Source organism: Bos taurus, chromosome 25, assembly GCF_002263795.3.
Source record: "Bos taurus isolate L1 Dominette 01449 registration number 42190680 breed Hereford chromosome 25, ARS-UCD2.0, whole genome shotgun sequence".
Lineage (NCBI taxonomy): Eukaryota > Metazoa > Chordata > Mammalia > Artiodactyla > Bovidae > Bos > Bos taurus.
Window position 1 is genome coordinate 35,489,594 of NC_037352.1, and position 15,065 is coordinate 35,504,658.

Here is a 15,065-nt window from a genome sequence, read left to right on the forward strand (position 1 = left end):
AATGGTCCCTGTTTAAAAAAAAAAAAATCATGGTGATGGGGAGGGAAAGTATTCTGTGCCAGGAGAGAATGTGACACGTGACAGAGGCTTCTGACAGTTACGCGTCAGGCTTCCATAAAAGAAGTGACATTCAACATGGCTCAGGACTTCCCTGGTGGTCCAGTGGTTAAGAATCCATTTTACAATGCAGGGGATGCTGGTTCAATCCCTAGTCGGAGAACTAAGATCCCACATGCCACAGAGAAACTAAGCCCGTGCAGCTCAACTCCTGGCTCCTCTGGACGGGGAACCCTTGTGCCAAAACTAGAGAGTCTGTGTGCTGGAATGAAAGGTCCTGCCTAATGCAGCCAAATGAATAAGTTAAAAAATAAAGTGACATTCAAAAAAAAAAAAAAAAAGACATGTCCTACCAGTGGAGGATGTAGAGGTGGGGAAATCAGCATCATCATAAAATACTGAGTGTAAGATGGGCTCAAGGATGTTTGTCCAAGATGGGAAATAGCGCCAACGTGTTGTAAGAACTAGAAACGAAAAGTGACCTTTAGGGAATTCCTTGGCCAGTCAGTGGCTACGACTCCCTCTCTCCAGTGCAGGGGGCCAGGGTTCGATCCCTGTTTGGGGACCTAAGATGTCATAGGCTGCACTGTGTGGCCAAAAAATAAATTAAAAAATTTTAAAAAGAAAAAGTAATCTTTAAAAATTGTATCAAAATGTTTTTAAAAGATTTTTAAAGTGACATCCTAGGAATTCCTTGTAGGTCCAGTGGTTAGGACTCTGCCCTCTCATGGCCAAGGGCCCAGATTCAATCCCTGGTGACAAGGCAAGGCGCAGCCCAAAAAATGAATTAATTAATTTAAAAAGGTGTCAGTCCCTGACCTGGAAAAAGTGGTTGCTCCGCAGCCTCTAGGCATGTTGAACAGGGCCATGGTCACAGTGAGGACTGGCCTGGCCCACATGGATGGAGTGCTCACAGCCCAGGGGGCTCTCACTTGCAGGGGCTCCCCAACCATTAGCCTTTCCCATAAAACCCTTCCCTCCAGAGGTCTCCCCACAGAGGCCTAAGCTGCTCCTCAGGGAATAAATCCTCCTGCAGGTCTAACCTCCTCTAACCCACAGGGGCCAGGCCTGGGTGACAAACGGGGAATGCTGCTATGCAGGGTACACAGACATGGCAACTTCCACTGGCCCAGGACCCTGCCAGTCTGCTCATCACAGGGAGCCAGTCCTGACCTCCACAAAGTCCAAACACCGTCCTCACTGCCAGACTCCAAGCCACGTCCCTGGTCTCCCCTTTGGGTCCTATTGGTCACAGCGCTGTGAACCCAAAGAGTAGGTTAGCTCTCCCTTTCCAGAGCTCACGATGGTCCACTGTGCAGGTCAGCAGAGGGGGCAGAAAAGAGGGCAGAACCCAGGTCAGGGGTCAGAGCCAGGGGGTTGGGCCAGAAGACAGAAAGCTTCAGAGCCACAGTGGCCCCTCTGTGACTCCCCTCTACAGAAGGCCAGCCACCTCCACTGGCCTCCAGGTGTGCCCTCCTGCGATGGAGCTTCTCCATTTTGGAGCTCGGTGAGACCCTGAAGCCCTGAGGACCCCTGGGTCTGGCTCTCTGCTTCCCAATGCCAAGGTGGGAGGGAGCCGAGGCTGGGATCTCTTGGCGGTGTGGGGCAGGAGGGGTTCCTTCAAGAGACGAGAAAGATGTAGGTTGGACAGATGGACCCGAAACCATGGAACAGGGAAGGGGGTAAAGAGGGAAGCTGGGACTTAAACCTCTGGAGTCAGAGTCCTCACACCCCTTCCCACCACCTCCAGCCCAGGGGTGCCTGACTGCCTTATTCCCTGTACTCCTGAGCCAGGCTTGGATCCTAGAATTCACTACCTGGATGGGCTCTATGGAGACAGAAATACACCTTGGGCAGGAGGCCGCGGCTGTGCCTGGGTCCCCAACTGGGCTGTCTGGAGACATTTCTCGGACCACCTCCCCATCTCACTGAGGCACTGTGGAGCTCTGTGCTGGGTGGGAGCTGGGCTTCAGGGTAGACCCTTGGGACCGTGACCCCCAAAGTCCAAACTTAGAAGCCCCAAACTGGTGTGCACCCTGTGTCCCCAGCTGGTGGACACCACAGAGTTGAGTCCCTTCCACAACTACCTCTTAGTGGAGCTTCCACCCTCTCGGAGTCCAGGTTCTTGGGGCCTTCAGCACCTTCAGCACAGAGACTAACGGCTTCTGCCTCGTCCCTGGCCTCCGGCCCCACCTGCTCCAGCTGCCCCATCCTGGTCATCTTCCTGTCTTCCGGGACTACATCCTGTGTGCTGGTGAGCAGGGGAGCCCTGGGTCTCAGAACTCCCAGTCCCTGTGGTGACTTCCTCCCTGCCCTCCTTCCCCACTGGGGGCACCTGGCCCCAGCTCCATCTCCCAGCGCCCTCCTCCCTCTTTTCAGGAGGACTCAGACGTCAGTCTTTAGGCCTCTACCTGCACTGAGAGGTGAAGGTTCATGTTTGGGACCTGAAATTCTGGCAGCTGGCCTTGTCCCCAGGCTGGTCCTTGACACCTGGGCCAACCGTGAACTCTGTCCCAGTTGATCCCAGGCGCCGGGAAGAGGAGTTGCAGCGGCCACCCCTCTGGCCTCTTTCTGCCCAAGCTGGGTCCCCAATCCCAGTTCAGCAAACCCTGAGGCTCACCCCTGCGCTGATGGATGGCTGAGTGTGGACTACCTGCAGCGGCTCTCCCAGCTTTCCAAAAGCACGAGACACACTATGGGGTCCCCAGCCACAGGTACCTCCTCCTCCACTAGGCGGCCCCCAGCCCTCGGTGGTTCTGTTGTAGGAAAGGGGAGCCCTTCCAGGGCCCGAAACTGGGCTCTTGTCTAACACTCAGAAATGAATTGTCCGAGAAGACGCATCTGCTGACACAGCAAGAGATTTTATTGGGAAAGGGCGCCCGGGTGGAGAGCAGTAGGGTAAGGGAACCCAGGAGAACAGCTCTGCCACATGGCTTGCAGTCTCGGGTTTTATGGTGATGGGATTATTTTCCGGGTTGTCCTTGGCCAATCATTCTGACTCAGAGTCCTTCCTGGTGATGCACGCCTTATTCAGCCAAGATGGATGCCAGAGAGGATTCTGGGAGGTGGTTGGACATGTGGTGTCTCCTTTTGACCTTTCCCGAACACCTTTCCCGAATAAGGTGGCTTATTAGTTCCGTGTTCCTTAGCAGGACCTCCTGTCGTAAAACAATTCATGCAAATGGTTACTATGGTTCCTGGCCAGGGTGGGCGGTTTCAATCAGTGTGCTTCCCCTAACAATTCCCTCGGTGGATGTCATGGGGACTGAAATTAAAGGTGGAAACCACCTGTGGTGTTGCTGTGTTTGTGCTTGGCTGGAATATTGACACGTCTGGCTGCACCTCCCAGTGGCCTAGACACTGCCAAAGACCTGCAGGATCCACTGGCCACACTAGAGATCACAGAGTCCCTAAAGCACCTGGGGGTGGGTCTTAGTGTCATGCCCCCAACTCCTCCCGCTTGCTCCAGTGTGCTCTGGGAAGTGAAGGTTTGCTTTTGGGGCCTGAAATCCTGGCTGCCCTTTCGCAACAACACCAGCCCTGGACTCTGTCCTGATTGACCTCTGTGCTGGTTGGTTTGATGCTGAGAAAGATTGAGGGCAGGAAGAGAAGGGGATGACAGAGGATGAGATGGTTGGATGGCATCACCGACTCGATGGACAGAAGTCTGAGCAAGCTCCGGGAGTTGGTGATGGACAGGGAAGCCTGACATGCTGCAGTCCATGGGGTCACAAAGAGTCGGACACGACTCAGCAACTGAAGTGAACTGGCTGGTGGCTTTGTGCTCAGCATGGATATCCACGTGCCTCGCTGCACCCTACAGTGGCCTAGACACTCCCGGAGACCCGCAAACAGAAACAGGGCGAGGAGCCCTGCTGGCAGAAGGGCAGCACCTGAAAGTCCCCACCGCCCTGCTGCCTTCCCGCAGCCAGAAAACTCTGCAGAAACAGTGGCTGGAAGTACTGAGAACCTGCCAATACATGCTCACTTTCCTCTTCATGGGTGAGCAGAGCAGTGCCCAGGGTACACTAGGGAAAGGGGGGAGCCTAAGAATGGGGAGATGCCCCTCGTCCAAGGTAAGGAGCAATGACTGCGCTTTGCTGGAGCAGCTGTGAAGAGATACCCCACGCCCAAGGCAAGAGAAACCCAAGTAAGACGGTAGGTGTTGCAAGAGGGCATCAGAGGGCAGACACACTGAAACCATACTCACAGAAAACTAGTCAATCTAATCACACTAGGACCACAGCCTTGTCTAACTCAATGAAACTAAGCTATGCCCGTGGGGCAACCCAAGACAAGCAGGTCATGGTGGAGAGATCTGATAGAATGTGGTCCACTGGAGAAGGGAATGGCAAACCACTTCAGTATTCTTGCCTTGAGAACCCCATGAACAGTATGAAAAGGCAAAATGATAGGATACTGAAAGAGGAACTCCACAGGTCAGTAGGTGCCCAATATGCTACTGGAGATCAGTGGAGAAATAACTCCAGAAAGAATGAAGGGATGGAGCCAAAGCAAAAACAATACCCAGCTGTGGATGTGACTGGTGATAGAAGTAAGATCCGATGCTGTAAAGAGCAATATTGCATAGGAACCTGGAATGTCAGGTCTATGAATCAAGGCAAATTGGAAGTGGTCAAACAAGAGATGGCAAGAGTGAATGTCGACATTCTAGGAATCAGTGAACTAAAATGGACTGGAATGGGTGAATTTAACTCAGATGACCATTATATCTACTACTGCAGGCAGGAATCCCTCAGAAGAAATGGAGTAGCCATCATGGTCAACAAAGGAGTCCAAAATGCAGTACTTGGATGCAATCTCAAAAATGACAGAATGATCTCTGTTCGTTTCCAAGGCAAACCATTCTATATCACAGTAATCCAAGTCTATGCCCCAACCAGTAACGCTGAAGAAGCTGAAGTTGAATGGTTCTATGAAGACCTACAAGACCTTTTAGAACTAACACCCAAAAAAGATGTCCTTTTCATTATAGGGGACTGGAATGCAAAAGTAGGAAGTCAAGAAACACCTGGAGATCAAGATGGCGGAGGAGTAGGATGGGGAGAACACTTTCTCCCCCACAAATTCATCAAAAGAGCATTTAAACGTCGAGTAAATTCCACAAAACAACTTCTGAATGCCCGCAGAGGACATCAGGCACCCAGAAAAGCAATCCAACTCTTCGAAAGGAGGTAGGAAAAAATATAAAAGACAAAAAAAGAGACAAAAGAGGGAGGGACGGAGTTCCGTCCCGGGAAGGGAGTCTTAAAAAGAGAGAAGTTTCCAAACACCAGGAAACCTTCTCACTGCAGAATCTGTGCCGAGCTTTGGAAGCACAGAGGGCAACATAACAGGAAGAAAAAATAAATAAACAATTAAAACTCGAAGATTGCGAGTCCTACGGTAACTCCCCCAGCGGAGAAGCAGCGCAGACGCCTGCATGCGCCATTAGCAAGCGGGGGCTGGGCAGGGAGGCGCAGCGCGGGCTGCATCGCTTAGAGTAAGAATCTGGCCTGAATACCCTGAGCACTATCTGAGCGAAATAATTTGGGCTAGCAAACCAGACTGTGGGATATCTACCACGCGAAAAGCCAGCCCCAACCTAAGACGCCGCCAGGCCCGCGCACGGAACAAAGAATTGAACAGAGATAGCCGGCTGCAGACCTTCCCCCTCCGGTGACAGGCAGCCAGAGCCGGAAGGGGGCAATCGCAGCCCCAGAGAGACATTATCTATAAAACTGTAAGCAGGCTTCTTTGCTAACTAAAACTTTTTGGGGGTCTGGACGGTTAACATCTGCCTGAGAAGGTGCGCCGGTTTTACACCCAGATAACCGAGTGGCGGGGAGGCGATAAGTCGCAGCATTGGCGCTCGCCAAACACCTCATCACTTGAGCTGCTCGGACCTGGGAAGAGCATAAAACTCAGGCCCAACTGAGTCTGCGCCTCTGAGGACTACCCAAGTGCCTGAACCTGAGCGGCTTGGACCTGGGAGGTACATGCTACCCAGGGCCAGCCTCGGATTGTTCCCGGCGGAACAACCTAGAGCCCGAGCAGTGTGGGCAGGGAGGCTACACGCGCCGTGAGCGGGGGCAGACCCAGTGTGGCTGAGGCACTGCAAGCGCACGCCAATGTTATTTGTTTGCAGCATCCCTCCCTCCCTCCCCACAGCGCGACTGAACAAAGAGAAGAAATACAGCTCCACCCATCAGAACACCGACACAAGCTTCCCTAACCAGGAAACCTTGACAAGCCACCTGTACAAACCCACACACAGCGAGGAAAAGCCACAATAAAGAGAACTCCACAAACTGCCAGAATACAGAAAGGACACCCCAAACTCAGCAATTTAAACAAGATGAAGAGACAGAGGAATACCCAGCAGATAAAGGAACAGGATAAATGCCCACCAAACCAAACAAAAGAGGAAGAGATAGGGAATCTACCTGATAAAGAATTCCGAATAATGATAGTGAAATTGATCCAAAATCTTGAAATTAAAATGGAATCACAGATAAATAGCTTGGAGACAAGGATTGAGAAGATGCAAGAAAGGTTTAACAAGGACCTAGAAGAAATAAAAAAGAGTCAATATATAATGAATAATGCAATAAATGAAATTAAAAGCACTCTGGAGGCAACAAATAGTAGAATAACAGAGGCAGAAGATAGGATTAGTGAATTAGAAGATAGAATGGTAGAAATAAATGAATCAGAGAGGATAAAAGAAAAACGAATTAAAAGAAATGAGGACAATCTCAGAGACCTCCAGGACAATATTAAACGCTACAACATTCGAATCATAGGGGTTCCAGAAGAAGAAGACAAAAAGAAAGACCATGAGAAAATACTTGAGGAGATAATAGTTGAAAACTTCCCTAAACTGGGGAAGGAAATAATCACCCAAGTCCAAGAAACCCAGAGAATCCCAAACAGGATAAACCCAAGGTGAAACACCCCAAGACACATATTAATCAAATTAACAAAGATCAAACACAAAGAACAAATATTAAAAGCAGCAAGGGAAAAACAACAAACAACACACAAGGGAATTCCCATAAGGATAACAGCTGATCTTTCAATAGAAACTCTTCAAGCCAGGAGGGAATGGCAAGACATACTTAAAATGATGAAAGAAAATAACCTACAGCCCAGATTATTGTACCCAGCAAGGATTTCATTCAAGTATGAAGGAGAAATCAAAAGCTTCTCAGACAAGCAAAAGCTGAGAGAATTCTGCACCACCAAACCAGCTCTCCAACAAATACTAAAGGATATTCTCTAGGCAGGAAACACAAAAATGGTGTGTAAATTCGAACCCCAAACAATAAAGTAAATGGCAACGGGATCATACTTATCAGTAATTACCTTAAATGTAAATGGGTTGAATGCCCCAACCAAAAGACAAAGACTGGCTGAATGGATACAAAAACAAGACCCCTACATATGTTGTCTACAGGAGACCCACCTCAAAACAGGGGACACATACAGACTGAAAGTGAAGGGCTGGAAAAAGATTTTCCATGCAAATAGGGACCAAAAGAAAGCAGGAGTAGCAATACTCATATCAGATAAAATAGACTTTAAAACAAAGGCTGTGAAAAGAGACAAAGAAGGTCACTACATAATGATCAAAGGATCAATCCAAGAAGAAGATATAACAATTATAAATATATATGCACCCAACATGGGAGCACCGCAGTATGTAAGACAAATGCTAACAAGTATGAAAGGAGAAATTAACAATAACACAATAATAGTGGGAGACTTTAATACCCCACTCACACCTATGGATAGATCAACTAAACAGAAAATTAACAAGGAAACACAAACTTTAATCGATACAATAGACCAGTTAGACCTAATTGATATCTATAGGACATTTCATCCCAAAACAATGAATTTCACCTTTTTCTCAAGCGCACATGGAACCTTCTCCAGGATAGATCACATCCTGGGCCATAAAGCTAGCCTTGGTAAATTCAAAAAAATAGAAATCATTCCAAGCATCTTTTCTGACCACAATGCAGTAAGATTAGATCTCAATTACAGGAGAAAAACTATTAAAAATTCCAACATATGGAGGCTGAACAACACGCTGCTGAATAACCAACAAATCACAGAAGAAATCAAAAAAGAAATCAAAATTTGCATAGAAACGAATGAAAATGAAAACACAACAACCCAAAACCTGTGGGACACAGTAAAAGCAGTCCTAAGGGGAAAGTTCATAGCAATACAGGCACACCTCAAGAAACAAGAAAAAGTCAAATAAATAACCTAACTCTACACCTAAAGCAACTAGAAAAGGAAGAAATGAAGAACCCCAGGGTTAGTAGAAGGAAAGAAATCTTAAAAATTAGAGCAGAAATAAATGCAAAAGAAACAAAAGAGACCATAGCAAAAATCAACAAAGCCAAAAGCTGGTTCTTTGAAAGGACAAATAAAATTGATAAACCATTAGCCAGACTCATCAAGAAACAAAGGGAGAAAAATCAAATCAATAAAATTAGAAACGAAAATGGAGAGATCACAACAGACAACACAGAAATACAAAGGATCATAAGAGACTATTATCAACAATTATATGCCAATAAAATGGACAACGAGGAAGAAATGGACAAATTCTTAGAAAAGTACAACTTTCCAAAACTCGACCAGGAAGAAATAGAAAACCTTAACAGACCCATCACAAGCACGGAAATTGAAACTGTAATCAAAAATCTTCCAGCAAACAAAAGCCCAGGTCCAGACGGCTTCACAGCTGAATTCTACCAAAAATTTAGAGAAGAGCTAACACCTATCCTGCTCAAACTCTTCCAGAAAATTGCAGAGGAAGGTAAACTTCCAAACTCATTCTATGAGGCCACCATCACCCTAATACCAAAACCTGACAAAGATCCCACAAAAAAAGAAAACTACAGGCCAATATCACTGATGAACATAGATGCAAAAATCCTAAACAAAATTCTAGCAATCAGAATCCAACAACACATTAAAAAGATCATACACCATGACCAAGTGGGCTTTATCCCAGGGATGCAAGGATTCTTCAATATCCACAAATCAATCAATGTAATACACCACATTAACAAATTGAAAAACAAAAACCATATGATTATCTCAATAGATGCAGAGAAAGCCTTTGACAAAATTCAACACCCATTTATGATAACTCTCCAGAAAGCAGGAATAGAAGGAACATACCTCAACATAATAAAAGCTATATATGACAAACCCACAGCAAACATTATCCTCAATGGTGAAAAATTGAAAGCATTTCCTCTAAAGTCAGGAACAAGACAAGGGTGCCCACTTTCACCATTACTATTCAACATAGTTTTGGAAGTTTTGGCCACAGCAATCAGAGCAGAAAAAGAAATAAAAGGAATCCAAATTGGAAAAGAAGAAGTAAAACTCTCACTATTTGCAGATGACATGATCCTCTACATAGAAAACCCTAAAGACTCCACCAGAAAATTACTAGAACTAATCAATGATTATAGTAAAGTTGCAGGATATAAAATCAACACACAGAAATCCCTTGCATTCCTATACACTAATAATGAGAAAACAGAAAGAGAAATTAAGGAAACAATTCCATTCACCATTGCAACGAAAAGAATAAAATACTTAGGAATATATCTACCTAAAGAAACTAAAGACCTATATATAGAAAACTATAAAACACTGGTGAAAGAAATCAAAGAGGACACTAATAGATGGAGAAATAGACCATGTTCATGGATTGGAAGAATCAATATAGTGAAAATGAGTATACTACCCAAAGCAATTTATAGATTCAATGCAATCCCTATCAAGCTACCAACAGTATTCTTCACAGAGCTAGAACAAATAATTTCACAATTTGTATGGAAATACAAAAAACCTCGAACAGCCAAAGCGATCTTGAGAAAGAAAAATGGAACTGGAGGAATCAACCTACCTGACTTCAGGCTCTACTACAAAGCCACAGTTATCAAGACAGTATGGTACTGGCACAAAGACAGAAATATAGATCAATGGAACAAAATAGAAAGCCCAGAGATAAATCCACGCACATATGGACACCTTATCTTTGACAAAGGAGGCAAGAATATACAATGGATTAAAGACAATCTCTTTAACAAGTGGTGCTGGGAAATCTGGTCAACCACTTGTAAAAGAATGAAACTAGAACACTTTCTAACACCATATACAAAAATAAACTCAAAATGGATTAAAGATCTCAACGTAAGACCAGAAACTTTAAAACTCCTAGAGGAGAACATAGGCAAAACACTCTCTGACATACATCACAGCAGGATCCTCTATGACCCACCTCCCAGAATATTGGAAATAAAAGCAAAAATAAACAAATGGGACCTAATTAAACTTAAAAGCTTCTGCACATCAAAGGAAACTATTAGCAAGGTGAAAAGACAGCCTTCAGAATGGGAGAAAATAATAGCAAATGAAGCAACCGACAAACAACTAATCTCAAAAATATACAAGCAACTCCTCCAGCTAAACTCCAGAAAAATAAATGACCCAATCAAAAAATGGGCCAAAGATCTAAATAGACATTTCTCCAAAGAAGACATACAGATGGCTAACAAACACATGAAAAGATGCTCAACATCACTCATTATCAGAGAAATGCAAATCAAAACCACTATGAGATACCATTTCACACCAGTCAGAATGGCTGCGATCCAAAAGTCTACAAATAATAAATGCTGGAGAGGGTGTGGAGAAAAGGGAACCCTCTTACACTGTTGGGAATGCAAACTAGTACAGCCACTATGGAGAACAGTGTGGAGATTCCTTAAAAAACTGGAAATAGAACTGCCTTATGATCCAGCAATCCCACTGCTGGGCATACACACTGAGGAAACCAGAAGGGAAAGAGACACGTGTACCCCAATGTTCATCGCAGCACTGTTTATAATAGCCAGGACATGGAAGCAACCTAGATGTCCATCAGCAGATGAATGGATAAGAAAGCAGTGGTACATATACACAATGGAGTATTACTCAGCCATTAAAAAGAATACATTTGAATCAGTTCTAATGAGGTGGATGAAACTGGAGCCTATTATACAGAGTGAAGTAAGCCAGAAGGACAAACACCAATACAGTATACTAACGCATATATATGGAATTTAGAAAGATGGTAACGATAACCCTGTATACGAGACAGCAAAAGAGACACTGATGTATAGAACAGGCTTATGGACTCTGTGGGAGAGGGAGAGGGTGGCAAGATTTGGGAGAATGGCATTGAAACATGTGAAATGTCATGTATGAAACGAGATGCCAGTCCAGGTTCAATGCACGATGCTGGATGCTTGGGGCTGGTGCACTGGGACGACCCAGAGGGATGGTATGGGGAGGGAGGAGGGAGGAGGGTTCAGGATGGGGAACACATGTGTAATTTTTTTTAATTAAAAAAATAAATAAATAAAGGTTTGAGGATGAAAAGAGAAAAAAAAAAAAAAAAGAAACACCTGGAGTAACAGGCAAATTTGGCCTTGGAATACGGAATGAAGCAGGGTGAAGAGTTTTGCCAAGAAACTGCACTGGTCATAGCAAACACCCTCTGCCAACAACATTAGAGAAGACTCTACACATGGACATCACCAGATGGTCAACACCGAAATCAGATTGATTATATTCTTTGCAGCCAAAGATGGAGAAGCTCTATACAGTCAACAAAAACAAGACCAGGAGCTGACTGTGGCTCAGACCATGAACTCCTTATTACCAAATTCAGACTTAAATTGAAGAAAGTAGGGGAAACCACTAGACCATTCAGGTATGACCTAAACCAAATCCCTTACGATTATACAGTGGAAGTGAGAAATAGATTTAAGGGCCTAGATCTGATAGAGTGCCTGATGAACTATGGAATGAGGTTTGTGACATTGTACAGGAGACAGGGATCAAGACCATCCTCGTGGAAAAGAAATGCAAAAAAGCAAAATGGCTGTCTGGGGAGGCCTTACAAATAGCTGTGAAAAGAAGAGAAGCAAAAAGCAAAGGAGAAAAGGAAAGATATAAGCATCTGAATGCAGAGTTCCAAAGAATAGCAAGGAGAGCTGAGAAAGCCTTCCTCAGCAATCAATGCAAAGAAATAGAGGAAAACAACAGAATGGGAGAGACTAGAGATCTCTTCAAGAAAATTAGAGATACCAAGGGAACATTTCATGCAAAGATGGGCTCGATAAAGGACAGAGATGGTATGGACCTAACAGAAGCAGAAGATATCAAGAAGAGGTGGCAAGAATACACAGAAGAACTGTACAAAAAAGATCTTCATGACCCAGATAATCACGATGGTGTGATCACTGACCTAGAGCCAGACATCCTGGAATGTGAAGTCAAGTGGGCCTTAGAAAGCATCACTACAAACAAAGCTAGTGGAGGTGATGGAATTCCAATTGAGCTATTTCAAATCCTGAAAGATGATGCTGTGAAAGTGCTGCACTCAATATGCCAGCAAATTTGGAAAACTCAGCAGTGGCCACAGGACTGGAAAAGGTCAGTTTTCATTCCAATCCCAAAGAAAGGCAATGCCAAAGAATGCTCAAACGACCGCACAATTGCACTCATCTCACATGCTAGTAAAGTAATGCTCAAAATTCTCCAAGCCAGGCTTCAGCAATATGTGAACCATGAACTTCCTGATGTTCAAGCTGGTTTTAGAAAAGGCAGAGGAACCAGAGATCAAATTGCCAACATCTTCTGGATCATGGAAAAAGCAAGAGAGTTCCAGAAAAACATCTATTTCTGCTTTATTAACTTGTCAAAGCCTTTGACTGTGTGGATCACAATAAACTGTGGAAAATTCTGAAAGAGATGGGAATACCAGACCACCTGATCTGCCTCTTGAGAAATCTGTATGCAGGTCAGGAAGCAAGAGTTAGAACTGGACATGGAACGACAGACTGGTTCCAAATAGGAAAAGGAGTATGTCATGGCTGTATATTGTCACCCTGCTTATTTAACTTATATGCAGAGTATATCATGAGAAACGCTGGACTGGAAGAAACACAAGCTGGAATCAAGATTGCCAGGAGAAATATCAATAACCTTAGATATGCGGATGACACCACGCTTATGGCAGAAAGTAAAGAGGAACTAAAAAGCCTCTTGATGAAAGTGAAAGTGGAGAGTGAAAAAGTTGGCTTAAAGCTCAACATTCAGAAAATGAAGATCATGGCATCCGGTCCCATCACTTCATGGCAAACAGATGGGGAAACAGTGGAAACAGTGTCAGACTTTATTTTTTTGGGTTCCAAAATCACTGCAGATGGTGATTGCAGCCATGAAATTAAAAGACGCTTACTCCTTGGAAGGAAAGTTATGTCCAACCTAGATAGCATATTCAAAAGCAGAGTCATTACTTTGCCAACAAAGGTCCGTCTAGTCAAGGCTATGGTTTTTCCTGTGGTCATGTATGGATGTGAGAGTTGGACTGTGAAGAAAGCTGAGCACAGGAGAATTGATGCTTTTGAACTATGATGTTGGAGAAGACTCTTGAGAGTCCCTTGGACTGCAAGGAGATCCAACCAGTCCATTCTGAAGGAGATCAGCCCTGGGATTTCTTTGGAAGGAATGATGCTAAAGCTGAAACTCCAGTACTTTGGCCACCTCAGTGAAGAGTTGACTCATTGGAAAAGACTCTGATGCTGGGAGGGACTGGGGGCAGGAGGAAAAGGGGACGACAGAGGGTGAGATGGCTGGATGGCATCACTGACTAGATGGACGTGAGTCTGAGTGAACTCCAGGAGTTGGTGATGGACAGGGAGGCCTGGCGTGCTGCGATCCATGGGGTCGCAAAGAGTCAGACACGACTGAGTGACTGAACTGAACTGAACTGAACTGAACTGAAGGGATTATTTTCCCATTAAGGTAACAGGTCACCCTCCACCTTCTGCTCCTTCTCTGTCCCTTATCTGCCCCTCCCCAGGCTGAGTCTGAGCCCTGGCTGCCTAAGTTCAGGCAACAGGTCAGGCAGTAGGATGGTGATCCAGAGGGTAGCCCTTGTGCCCTTGACACCCTAGTAGGACCTTGAACTCTCACGTCTGTTGGTGGGGAGGGAGGTCTTTTCAGCTGGTATCTTGCCTTTTCTGCTTTCTTCCCCTCATTCTGCCCACCCCGCTCCCACAGCCGGTGAAAACGGCAGAGCTGCCCCCAGACCACAATTACCTGCTGGTCACTCACCCGCATGTGCTTCGGACACTTTTGTAACTTCGCGACTGAGAGCACTGGCTTCTCCCAGCAGTTCCCCAGGCTTCGGCCCTAGACCACCGGTCTGAACGACCTCTTCTACCTTTCAGTGTATCGAGACTACTTTTTGTCCTATGGTAAGTCTTGTCCGTGGTGGCTCAGACGGTGAAGTGTCTGCCTACAATGTGGGAGACCTGGGTTCAATCCCTGGGTCTGGAAGATCTCCTGGAGAAGGAAATGGCAACCCACTCCAAATCCCATGGGCAGAGGAACCTGGTGGGCTACAGTCCATGGGGTTGCAAGAGTCAGACATGACTGACTGACTTCACTTTTCTTTCAAGTCTTGACCTGAGGCGGAGGAGGGGCCCCCCCACTCCTGCCAGAGTGGCCCCCAACGCGCCACCCAGCCCCGGGACCTGAGTTGAACATTGGCCAGGCTCACAGTGTGGGTCAGTGACTGGTTTGGGAGCGAGCGTTCCACATCCTTGCTGGGAGAGGTGCTGTGGGGCACAGGGACAGGGGCACAGGAATATGGAGTTTGGAAGAAAAGGGGTGGAGAGCTCATACTTCCTGTGCTAAAGGGCAGGGTGAGGGATTAGGGAGCCAAGTAGCGGGTACTGACTGTCCTTGCACGCCTTCTAGTCCACAGGAGTATGTTCTCTGAACCACCAGAGCCTGGATTTTATTCTGCCCACTCCCAGCTCAGCCAAGCTGTGGTCATCGTGATCAGGAGAGCCCACGAGGCCCTGCATGCCATCCCAGGGGAGCACTGACTCACTCTCCGGAATCGTAAA